Genomic DNA, 12,738 nt, shown 5'->3' on the forward strand with positions numbered 1-12,738 from the left:
TGACGACCATATTTGAAGTGGGTAAGAAGCTGCAAAGGGCCACCTTAACAAGATCGCGCAGAGAGTGTTTCCGGGAGATTGAAGTTCAGAGCCTTATCACCACCGGCGTTCGTTAGTGGCTGCATAAACCTGGGAAGTTTTCTTTGTCCTAAAAATCCGCGATTCTCCTGCGACTTGTTAAACTAGAAGGTACCCTCTAGATGATCTTGGCTGTTCTTGGTGTGGGGTTGTCCTGGCCAGTGATGTTCGATTCTTGTTGCCAAATAATACTGTAATCGCAAATCCAGTGAAAATTGAGAGTGGTCTGGAGTTTGACAGAAATTGAGGGAAGGCAGCTTCTAGGAAATATTTGCTTCCAGATAAAAAGACAAAGGTTCAAGAGGAGGCTCCATCTTTCCTCTTCCCTTTCCTTAGGAGTTGGTTGAGGAGCATCTTGTGACGTTGAGGGGACAAGTCTTTAAGATGAAAGGTGGATCGTTAGGGAGTTTGAGATTGACATGTACGCACTGCTATATTTAAAATGGATAACCAACAAAGATCTACTTGTATAGCACAGGGAATCTATTCAGTATTATGTAACAGCCTAAATAGGAAAAGAATTTGAAAAAAAATATAGATACATGTATAATGTATAACTGAATCACTGCTGTACACCTGAAACTAACAATATTGTTAATCAACTATACTCCAATATAAAATAAAAAGTTTTTAAAAATTAGCTAACATGCTGAAGATGGTTATATGGAAAGATAGAAAACCCCTGAATACTTGATGTCATTGAGCTGCTGCAGCAGGCTTGGAAACACCTATCTCCAGATTTTGTTGTGTAAGATAATTGAAGGTCTTTTTGGTCTAGACTCGTAGGTCTCTGTTGCTTGGGTTCTTGAAACTGATAGCATTTCTAGAGATACATGAGGTGAAGTTCCCCTCCTCCAAAGAAAAAAAAAGAAAGGTGGGAGTTGAGTATATTTGAACCCCTACGAAGACTCTCAAACTACATAATGCTTTTGAAATAGCAAAGTATAGTTTGGGAAAGATACGATAGCCTGAAACGATTTCAATCACTGCTAGTTTGGGCTGGTTATAAATGTACCCGACAGGAATGGTAAAAACAGAAGACAAAGAAATATAATACAGATTTAGTAGTAATTAGGGGTATGACCTATTAATCACATATGTTGGACACCATTGTAAACAAGCTTTTTAAAGATTACTTTGAAAAATAATACAGTTAGAAGGAATAACAAATACACAGCTACAGAACACTTGGCAAAAAAACCAAAAACCAAACAACCTATTGGTGGCCCCAAATGAATCATTCCTCTCAGTTTTGCACTCCTGAGAGTTCCCTCCTCTTTTTTTCTTTTTCTTTTCTTTTTTTTTCCCCCGTACGCGGGCCTCTCACTGTTGTGGCCTCTCCCGTTGGGGAGCACAGGCTCCGGACGAGCAGGGGCCCAGCCGCTCCGCAGCACGTGGAATCTTCCTGGACCCGGGCACGAACCCACCGTCTCCTGCATCGGCAGGCGGACTCTCAACCACTGCGCCACCAGGGAAGCCCCTGTTCCCTCCTCTTGAACCTGGGCTGGGCTATGACTTGCTTTAATCCTTAGAATTCGTTTTAGGCCTATGCCTTAAGAAGACAATAGCTTCTACTTTTGCATTCAGGGAGATGCCACTGTGTTGGAAGTTTGACTTCTCAGACTTCCATGCTGTGAAAAGCCCAACCTAACCACACGGAGGAGCACTGAGGCCTTGGCTAATAGCACCTTTTGAGCTCCCAGCCACCAGTCACCACCAACTCTGCAGCCATGTGAAGAAGGCCATCGTGGAAGTGGATTCTTCAGCCTCTACTGTAGTTACTTTGGGTGACTCTGTGGAGCAGAGATAGGCTGTTTTCTCTGCTCAGCTCTGCCCAAGTTGCAAAATACAAGCAAGTAAAATGATTGTGGTTTTAAGCCACTGAATTTTGGAGTACTTTGTTGTCTGGCAGTAGATAACGAAATAAATTTTAATGTTGTGTGAATAGGTTTTTGTGCTTGGGAAAAGAGCATCTCCTTACCACTAAAGCTAACCGAGGTCTGCTTATATTAGTTTGCACTTATTTCTGATATTTCTGTGTTTTTTTTTTAAATGACTCTTATTTATTTATTTGTTTATGGCTGTGTTGGGTCTTGGTTTCTGTGGGAGGGCTTTCTCTAGTTGTGGCAAGCAGGGGCCACTCTTCATCATGGTGCGCGGGCCTCTCACTATCGCGGCCTCTCTTGTTGCGGAGCACAGGCTCCAGATGCACAGGCTCAGTAATTGTGGCTCACGGGCCCAGTTATTCCGCGGCATGTGGAATCTTCCCAGACCAGGGCACGAACCCACGTCCCCTGCGTTGGCAGGCAGACTCCCAACCACTGCGCCACCAGGGAAGCCCTTTCTGTGTGCTTTTATTGCCTTTTCATGGGAATTGGTCCTATTTTCCCTTTTAGATTGTACATTTCTAGAGGCAGGGAACAAGCCTCCTATCTTGTACTTTTTCCCCCTCATTAAGCTTTTTTTAAAAAAAAATTATTATTTATTTTTATTTTTGGCTGTGTTGGGTCTTCATTGCTGTGCGCGGGGGCTACTCTTCGTTGCGGTGTGTGGGCTTCTCATTGCATTGGCTTCTCTTGTTGCGGAGCACGGGCTCTAGGCACGTGGGCTTCAGTAGTTGTGGCACGTGGGCTCAGTAGTTGTGGCACGCGGGCTCTAGAGCGCAGGCTCAGTAGTTGTGGCACACGGGCGTAGTTGCTCCGTGGCATGTGGGATCTTCCTGGGCCAGGGCTTGAGCCTGTGTCCCTTGCGTTGGCAGGTGGATTCTTAACCACTGTGCCACCAGGGAAGCCCCATAAGCTTTGTTTTAATGGAACTCAAACTTCTGTGACAGATTTTTGGTCAAGTTGTTTCCATTAAAAAGTACTGATTTTCATACATGCTGCTATATTTAAAATAGATAACCAACAATGACCTACTGTATAGCACAGGAAACACTGCTCAGTGTTCTGTAATAACCTAAGTGGGAAAAGAATTTGAAAAAGAACAGATACATGTATATGTATAACTGAATCATTTTGCTGTACACCTGAAATTAACAAAACATTGTTAATCAACTATACTCCAATATAAAATAAAAATTTAGCATGCCGCAACTAAGAAGCCCACATGCTGCAACTAAACAACTCACATGCTTCAACTAAACATGCCGCAGTGAAGATCCCGCATCCCAGCACAGCCTAAATAAATAAATAAATATGAAAATAAAATAAAAAAAATTTTTAATTGTTCAAAAGGGGAAAAAAAGTACTGATTTTAAAACCTAATAACTTAAAACTGCCCTACACAAAGCAAATGGTCCACAAAACATTCTCCTTTCCTTCTGAAGGTTTTATGATACGTGTTATCATTAAGCAGTCTTTTTTTAAAAATTGAAGTATAATTGCTTTACAATGTTGTGTTAATTTCTGCTGTACCATTAACAAGTCTTTTACTATTAAACTTAAATGGCCAATTGAGACAAACAGTTCTGAGACTGTTCTTCCACCACTGATTAAGACTGGAGTGGCAGGTATTGGGGATAATATTCATTTAGCCTCTGAGCTTTCTGCGAAGACTTGGTGACCTCGCCAGCTCTAGCTGCCTTCTTGTCCACTGCTTTGATGACACCCACAGCAACCGTCTGTCTTATGTCGTGAACAGCAAAATGGCCCAGAGGAGGATAGTCAGAGAAGTTCTCAACACACATGGGCTTACCAGGAACCACATAAATGATGGCAACATCACCTGATTTCAAGAATTTGGGGCCAACTTCCAGCTTTTTCCCAGAATGACCATCAGTCTTCTCCTTTAGCTCAGCAAACTTGCAAACAATGTGAATGGTGTGACAGTCCAGCACAGGTGCGTATCCAGCACTGATTTGGCCTGGATGGTTCAAGATAATCACCTGAGCTGTGAAGCCAGCTGCCTCCATTGGTGGGTCATTTTTGCTGTCCCCAGCCGCATTGCCACGATGAACATCTTTGACAGACATGTTCTTGACTTGAAACCCACATTGTCTCCAGGGAGGGATTCACTCAAAGCTTCATGATGAACTTCAACAGACTTTACTTCAGTTGTAACGTTGACTGGAGCAAAGGTGACCACCATGGCAGGTTTGAGAACACCAGTCTTCGTTCGACCCTCAGGGACAGTACCAATACCACCAATTTTATAGATGGCTTGGAGGGGCAGATGCAGGGCTTGTCATTTGGACGAGTTGGTAGCAGGATGCAATCCAGAGCTTCAAGCAGTGTGGTTCCTCTGTCCTTGCCATCTTTACAGGTGACTTTCCATCCCTTGAACCAAGGCATGTTAGCACTTGGCTCCAGCATGTTGTCATTCCAACTAGAAATTGGCACAAATGCTACTGCGTCGGGGTTGTAGCCAGTTTTCTTAATGTAGGCGCTGGTTTTCTTAACGATTTCCTTGTATCTCTTCTGGCTGTAGGGTGGCTCCATAGAATCCATTTTGTTAACACCAACAATTAGTTATTTCACACCCAGAATGTAGGCCAGAAAAAAAGGGCATGCTCACAGATCTTCCCATGCTTGGAGATGCCTGCTTCAAACTCACCAACACCAGCGGCAATGATCAGGACAGCACAGTCAGACTGAGATGTGTCTGTAATCATGTTTTTGATGAAGTCTTTGTGTCCTGGGGCATCAGTGATGGTCACATAGTACTGTTGGTCTTGAATTTCCACAGGGAGCTATCAATGGTGATGCTATGCTCACGTTCAGCTTTCAGTTTATCCAAGACCCGGACATACTTGAAGGAGCCCTTTTCCATCTCAGCAGCCTCTCTCTCAAAATTTTTGATGGGGGCTTCCCTGGTGGCGCAGTGGTTGAGAGTCCGCCTTCCGATGCAGGAGACACGGGTTCGTGCCCCGGTCCGGGAATATCCCACGTGCCGCGGAGTGGCTGGGCCCGTGAGCCATGGCCGCTGGGCCTGCGCGTCCGGAGCCTGTGCTCCGCAACAGGAGAGGCCACAATAGTGAGAGGCCCGCATACCACAAAAAAAAAAAAAAAAAAAAAAAATTTTGATGGTTCTTTTGTTGATTCCACCACATTTGTAGATGAGATGGCCAGTATTGGTAGACTTGCCTGAATCTACGTGTCCAATGGCAACGGTGTTTTTAAAAATTTATTATTTTTGTCTGTGTTGGGTCTTCATTGCTGCACTCAGGCTTTCTCTAGTTGCGGCAAGCGGGGGCTACTCCTCATTGCGGTGCAAGGGCTTCTCATTGTGGTGGCTTCTCTTGTTGTGGAGCACAGGCTCTAGGTGCACGGGCTTCAGCAGTTGTGGTGCGTAGGCTCAGTAGTTGTGGCTCGTGGGCCCTAGAGTGCAGGCTCAGTAGTTGTGGTGCCTGGGCTTAGTTGCTCTGTGGCATGTGGGATCTTCCTGGACTAGGGATTGAACCCCTGTCCCCTGCATTGGCGGGCAGATTCTTAACCACTGCGCCACCAGGGAAGTCCCAACAACGGCGTTGATATGAGTATTTTCCTTTCCCATTTTGGCTTAGATTTAGTGATGGTTTTCACGAGACCTATGTCCTGGTGGCAAACCTGTTGTGAGCAAGACTTTTGCACCTGATTTTAATTCTCATTAGGCATATTAGGTTTTCGAAAGTGACTGGCTGGCTTTCATTTAGGATCACAAATTAAAGGATCATAAATTAAGAAAGCCGTGATGTAGGTGGTCACTCTAGTTTAAAAAGAGCAATTGCTGTGACTTGGCTGTGTATGCACGCAATGCGTGTGTGTGTGTGTGTGTGTGTGTGTGTGTGTGTGTGTATGCATTCATGTATAACTGTTAGTAGGATTGGGGAATGGAAAGATTGATAAAAACTGGCATAGAGCTGCAGGTTTTAGGCAGAGGAAGAAGGATAAAACCAAAATAGCAGATGGCTACACTGAGCTCGTTTTTTTCTTCCCTTCTGCTAGGAATTGAATGCTTGTGTCCAAAATTCCTATGTTGAGGGCCAATTCCCCAGTATGATGGTATGTGGAGGTGGTACTGATCTGCACATAACTTCCAAAACAAAATTGAACATCCTTTAAAGGAACACAATACAATCTAGACACTCAACAATATAATATTCACATTGTTCAACATACAATTAAAAATTACTAGGGGGCTTCCCTGGTGGTGCAGTGGTTGGGAGTCCGCCTGCCGATGCAGGAGACACGGGTTCGTGCCCTGGTCCGGGAGGATCCCACATGCCGCGGAGCAGCTAGGCCCGTGAGCCATGGCCGCTAGGCCTGCGCGTCCGGAGCCTGTGCTCCGCGATGGGGGAGGCCACAGCAGTGAGAGGCCCGCATACGGCAAAAAAAAAAAATTACTAGGCATGCAAAGAAGTAAAAAAATCAGTAGGAGCAAAGTCAATATAAACAGATCCAGAAATAATAGAGATGATGAATTAGCACAAAATGATGTTTAAAAAGCTATTGTAGCTATGCTCAATGATTTAAGGGAAGAAGTTAACATAATGAGAGAAATAGAAGCTATGAAAAAAACTAGGTGAAACTTATAGAGATGGAAAATATAATATTCAGAAAATGAACAATTCACTGGCTGGGCTTAACAACATATTAGACAATGCAGAAGAGCAGATCAGTGAACTTGAAAACATAGCAATAGAAACCATGCAAACTAAAGCACAGGGAAAATAAAAGGCTAAAAAATTAAACAGAGTCTCAGTGACTTGTGGGATAATCTCAAGTGGTATATTATACATATAGTTGGAGTCCTGGGACAAGAGGAGAGGGACAGAGGAAACATTTGAAGAAATAATGGCTAAAAGTTTTAAAAAATGATAAAAACTATAAATTCACAGATCCAACAGACCACAAGTAGGATAAATACAAAATCATACCAAGCCACATCATGATTAAATGGTTGAAAACCAGTGATAAAGAGAAAAATCTCCCCCCCGTGTTATTGAGATTCAATTGCCATATAACATATATGTTTAAGGTGTACAATGTGCTGATTTGATATACGTATATATTGCAAAATTGTTATCACAATAAGGTTGGTTAACACATCACCTCACATAGCTATGGTTTTTTTTTTCTTTGTGGTAAGAACTTTTTTTTTTTTAAATTTATTTTCCTGTGTTGGGTCTTCGTTTCTGTGCAAGGGCTTTCTCTAATTGTGGCAAGTGGGGGCCACTCTTCATAGCGGTGAACGGGCCGCTCACTATCGCAGCCTCTCTTGTTGCAGAGCACAGGCTCCAGACACGCAGGCTCAGTAGTTGTGGCTCATGGGTCTAGTTGCTCCGCAGCATGTGGGATCCTCCCAGGCCAGGGCTCGAACCCGTGTCCCCTGCATTAGCAGGCAGATTCTCAACCACTGTGCCACCAGGGAAGCCCCTGTGGTAAGAACTTTTAAGATCTACTAATTTAGCAGCTTTCAAGTATATAATACAATATTGTTAACTATAGTCACCGTTCTGTAATTAGATCCCCCAAACTTATTCACCCTATAACTGAAAGTTTGTACCATTTGACCACTTTCACCTATTCCCCCCACCCCCTGCCCCTGGCAACAACCAATTTACTCTCTATTTCCATGAGTTCAGCTATTTTTGTGTGTGTGTGTGTGTGGTATGCGGGCCTCTTACTGTTGTGGGCTCTCCCATTATGGAGCACAGGCTCCGGACGCGCAGGCTTGGAGGCCATGGCTCACGGGCCTAGCCGCTCCGCGGCATGTGGGATCTTCCCAGACCGGGGCATGAACCCGTGTCCCTTGCATTTGCAGGCGGACTCTCAACCACTGTGCCATCAGGGAAGCCCTGTCTTGTCTTTTTGATAACAGCCATTCTAACAGGTGTGAGGTGATAATCTCATTATGGTTTGATTTGCATTTCTTTGATGATTAATGATATTGAGCACCTTTTCATGTACCTGTTGGTGATTTATATGACTTCTTTGGAAAAATGTTTATTCAAGTCCTTTGCTCAATTTTTTAAAAACATTTTTTATTTCTTTAATGTTGTATCTATTTTATTTATTTATTTTTGGCTGCATTGGGTTTTCGTTGCTATGTACGGGCTTTCTCTAGTTATGGGGAGCGGGGACTACTCTGTTGTGGTGTGCAGGCTCCTTATTGCAGTGGCTTCTCTTGTTGTGGAGCATGGGCTCTAGGCATGCAGGCTTCAGTAGTTGTGGCATGTGGGCTTAATTGCTCTGTGGCACGTGGTATCTTCCCAGACCAGGGCTTGAACCTGTGTCCCCTGCATTGGCAGGTGGACTCTTAACCACTGTGCCACCAGGGAAGTTCCCATTTAAAGTGTTTTAAAGAGAGTATATAATGAAGTGTTAGGTAACAAAATACATCTTAACTGTGAGTGCAAAGTTAATATGGGCCACACAGTCACGGAAAATTCGTGAAAGAGGAGAGTGGATGAGATTTTGGCTGCTGCTTCCAGGCAGAGGGAGTAAAACAACAGGCCTGTGGAGGATAGAATGATGACTGGTCTGCAATGGAGTTAACTCTGTAATTCCTTTACAAAGACTTTATCCTTAGAAATTAACCAGAGTTATATTCATAGATGTTCATTACAGTGCTATTTAAGTTGGTAAAATCTGGAAACAATCTCTATTTTGTTTAAGAGTTTCTGCTAAGAAAATAGTAAAAAATACCAATATTCAAAGATGATCATTACAGTGTTATTTAAAATGACAAAAATTGGAAACAATCTACATTTTATTTTATTTATTTAATTTTTTATTTATTTTTTTTTTGTGGTACGCGGGCCTCTCACTGTCGTGGCCTCTCCCGTTGCGGAGCACAGGCTCCGGACGCGCAGCCTCAGCGGCCATGGCTCACGGGCCCAGCCGCTCCGCGGCATGTGGGATCTTCCCGGACCGCGGCACGAACCCGTGACCCCTGCATCAGCAGGCGGATTCTCAACCACTGCGCCACCAGGGAAGCCCAACAATCTACATTTTAACCAATAGGGAAATACAAATGTCTTAGGCTACATTCATTCAATAGAATATGTGTTCATTTCAAAACATATTTTTAATTATAACAAGTTGGCAAAATGTTTATGATTTAGTAAAAAATGTATATAATTATGTCAAAGAAGCAGAATGCAAGACTATAAGTACATTATGCTGTTAATTTTGTGAAAAAAAAATGCATGTCTTAGGAAAAAAACCTGAAAGAAAATACACCAAACATTTTATATGAGGATAATCTCAAGGTGATGTAATTAGAGGAGATTTTTATTTCCATCTATACATTTTTCTATAGTTTTGACACTTCTAGCAATGATTATATATTTTGTTTATATTCCTAGATACTATCTGTATTAGCTTACTGGGGCTGCTGTAACAATATACTAGGCACTTAAACAACAGAAATTAATTTTCTCATAATTTGGGAGGCTAGAAGTCTGAGATCAAGGTGTCAGCAGATTTGGTTTCTTCTGAGGCCTTTCTCCTTGGCTTGCAGATGGCAACCTTCTCTCTGTCTTTACATGGTTTTCCTTTTGTCTGCACATGTTTCTGGTGTCTCCCTTTGGGTCCAAATTTCCTCTACTTATAAAGACAATGGTCACATTGGATTAAGGCCCATCCTAAAGACCTCATTTTTGTTTAATTGCCTCTTTGAAGACCTTGTCTCCAAATACAGTTACATTCTGAAATATTGGGGGTTAGAATTTCAACATATAAATTTTGGGGAGACACGATTCACCTTATAGCACTATTAAAAAATATGATTGGTATATTATTGAAAATATGAGAAACAAAAAATGGGGCAAGTGTGAGTAGAATAGAAAGATATATGGTGGGAGAACAGGTGAAATAACAATGATACCTAAATTTTTTTTTCTTTTTTTAAATTGAAATATAGTTGATTTACAGTATTGTGTTAGTTTCAGGTAGACAGCAAAGTAATTCAGTTATATATATGCATGTGTGTATATCTATCTATCTACATATATATATATTCTTTTTCAGATTCATCCTATTATAGGTTATTACAAGATATTGAATATAGTTCCCTGTGCTATACAGTAGGTCCTTGTTGGTTATATATTTTGTATATAGTTGTACATATCTGTTAATCTCAAACTCCTAATTTATCCCTCTCCCTCCTTTCCCCTTTGGTAATCATAAGTTTGTTTTCTATGTTTGTGAATCTGTTTCTGTTTTGAATTAAGACCTAACTTAATTTTTTATATTCAGTTCTCTCTGTTCAAATAACTGGTGTAGTTTCTGTCTCTTGACTCGACTCTGATTTTTACAGTAGTGGAGCTGGATTTGGGGAAGGTGTGGGTTTAGTTTTGGATATCTGAATTTGCAATGACAGTGGGATATTCATGTAGAAATATCTTGTACCTAGGTGGAAAAATGACTCTGGAGTTTGTGGGAGAGATGGGAAACTGAAGACATCTGTCATTGTCAGCACTGATATGATGATGGAAACTGTAAGACTACTTGAATTCTCTGGGTGAGTGGTGTGGGGAGCCAAGAGCAGATGGTTGACCATGGTCTCACATATACTCACAAATAAAAAGTAGCAAAATTTTTTTAAAAAAATCACAAACTTCAACATATAATGATGATTTTATGATAAAGCATTGATAAATGAAGCTCATACCAAGATATATATATATATATATATATTTTGTACAGTTAACTTCTTACCCAACCTGTGTTTCCAAGTCTATCCCAATATTGGGGCTATTGTGACAAATCAAAGCCTAGGAACGCTGGAGCTCTTACTTTTTTTCCCAAGACCTTTGGGGAAAGCCCCCAGGTCACATAGAAGGTAATGACTGATCTTTCCTCTTTTATCTTTTGGTTTTGCCAGTCTGCTAACAATACTATAGTGGTACTGTAGAACATTATAAAAATTATGAGAAATTTTTGTTTGTAATAGGTCTTTATTGGAGTATAATTGCTTCACAATACCGTGTTAGTTTCTGTTGCACAACAAATTGAATCAGCCATATGCATACACATGTCCCTATATCCCCTCCCTTTTCAGCCTCCCTCCCATCCTCCCTATCCTATGCTGCTGCTTCCCACCAGCCAACTATTTTACATTTGGTAGTGTATATATGTGGATGCTACTCTCACTTCGCTGCAGCTTTGCCCTCCCACCTCATGTCATCAAGTCCATTCTCTATGTCTACCTCTTTATTCCTGCCCTGCAACTGGGTTCATCAGTGCAGTTTTTTTTAGATTCCATATATATGTATTAGCACACGGTATTTGTTTTTCTCTTTCTGACTTACTTCACTCTGTATGACAGACTCTAGGTCCATCCACCTCACTACAAATAACTCAATTTTTTTTAATGGCTGAATAATATTCCATTGTATATATGTGCCATATCTTCATTATCCATTCATCTATTTGATGGACATTTAGGTTGCTTCGATGTCCTGGCTATTGTAAATAGTGCTGCAATGAACACTTTGGTGCATGTCTCTTTTTGAATTATGGTTTTCTCAGGGTATATGCCCAATAGTGGGATTGCTGGGTCATATGGTAGTTCTATTTTTAGTTTTTTAAGGAACCTCCATACTGTTTTCTGTAGTGGTTGTATCAATTTACATTTCCACCAACAGTGTAGGAGGGTTCCCTTTTTACCACACCCTTTCCAGCATTTATTGTTTCTAGCTTTTTTGATAATGGCCATTCTGACCATCATGAGGTGATACCTCATTGTAGTTTTGATTTGCATTTCTCTAATAGGATGTTGAGCATCTTTTCATGTGCCTCTTGGCCATCTGTATGTCTTCCTTGGTGAAATGTCTATTTAGGTCTTCTGCCCATTTTCAAACTGGATTGTTTGTTTTTTTGGTATTGAGCTCCATGAGCTGTTTGTATATTTTGGAGATTAATCCTTTGTCAGTTGCTTCTTTTGCAAATATTTTCTCCCATTTTGACAACTATCCCATTCTCTTCCTCTCTTCTGAGGTCTAGAATCCAATCCAGTATCATGTTGCATTTAGTTGTCATGTCTCTTTAATCTCCTGTAACCTAGAATAGTTCCTTAATATTCCTTAATGTTAATGTCTTTCATGACCGTTGACAGTTTTAAAGAGTATACACGTTTCATTCTGTTAGTACTGTTGATTGGGGTTTGTCTGATGCTTCCTCACATCCAGGCTCAGGCCATACATTCTTGGCAGTACCACCCAAACCCCCAAAACAAACATACCAACAAACTGATCCTGTGCTCTTCTCAGAGAATCACATTGGGAGATATCCAACATCAACCTGTCCCATTGCTGATGAGGTTAACCAAGATCACCTGGCTAAGTTGATACTGCCAAGTTTCTCCACTGTGATGTCATCATTTTCCCATTTGTAATTTAATAGTGTTTTGTAGGGAGATAGTCCAAGACTATCCCAATATCCTGGTCCTCATCAAACTTTACTTACCAATCTTAGTATCCATTGATGATGACACTGCCTAAATCAGCCACCAATATGATGGTTGCCACATGGTGATTTTTAACATCCATCATTCCTTCTACATTACTAGATGACATTTAACTGTCAGAAAGCATTTTCTCTTCTTTTTTTTTGTATTTGGGATCCCAGTTCCCTGATCAGTGATTGAACCCGGGACCCCTGCATTGCGAGCACAGAGTCTTAACCACTGGACCACCAGGGAAGTCCCCTCTTCTTTTTATTCAGTCATTTTTTC

At 41.5% G+C, this 12,738-nt stretch overlaps 1 long non-coding RNA gene and 1 pseudogene across 1 annotated transcript in view; one reads left to right on the plus strand and one right to left on the minus strand.

Annotated features, from left to right (window-relative positions):
- Positions 1 to 13: 13 nt before the first annotated feature.
- The window catches only part of LOC131753461 (uncharacterized), a 93,230-nt gene continuing 80,505 nt past the window's right edge, over positions 14 to 12,738 (plus strand). Inside the window, exons 1-2 of the long non-coding RNA XR_010839632.1 lie at positions 14 to 189; positions 10,417 to 10,524. This is a non-coding gene — a long non-coding RNA (uncharacterized lncRNA). The remainder of the gene's footprint in view (positions 190 to 10,416; positions 10,525 to 12,738) is intronic.
- Positions 3,572 to 5,571, minus strand: LOC131753459 (elongation factor 1-alpha 1-like; annotated as a pseudogene).

Source organism: Kogia breviceps, chromosome 3 (assembly GCF_026419965.1).
Source record: "Kogia breviceps isolate mKogBre1 chromosome 3, mKogBre1 haplotype 1, whole genome shotgun sequence".
NCBI classification, from domain to species: Eukaryota; Metazoa; Chordata; class Mammalia; order Artiodactyla; family Physeteridae; genus Kogia; species Kogia breviceps.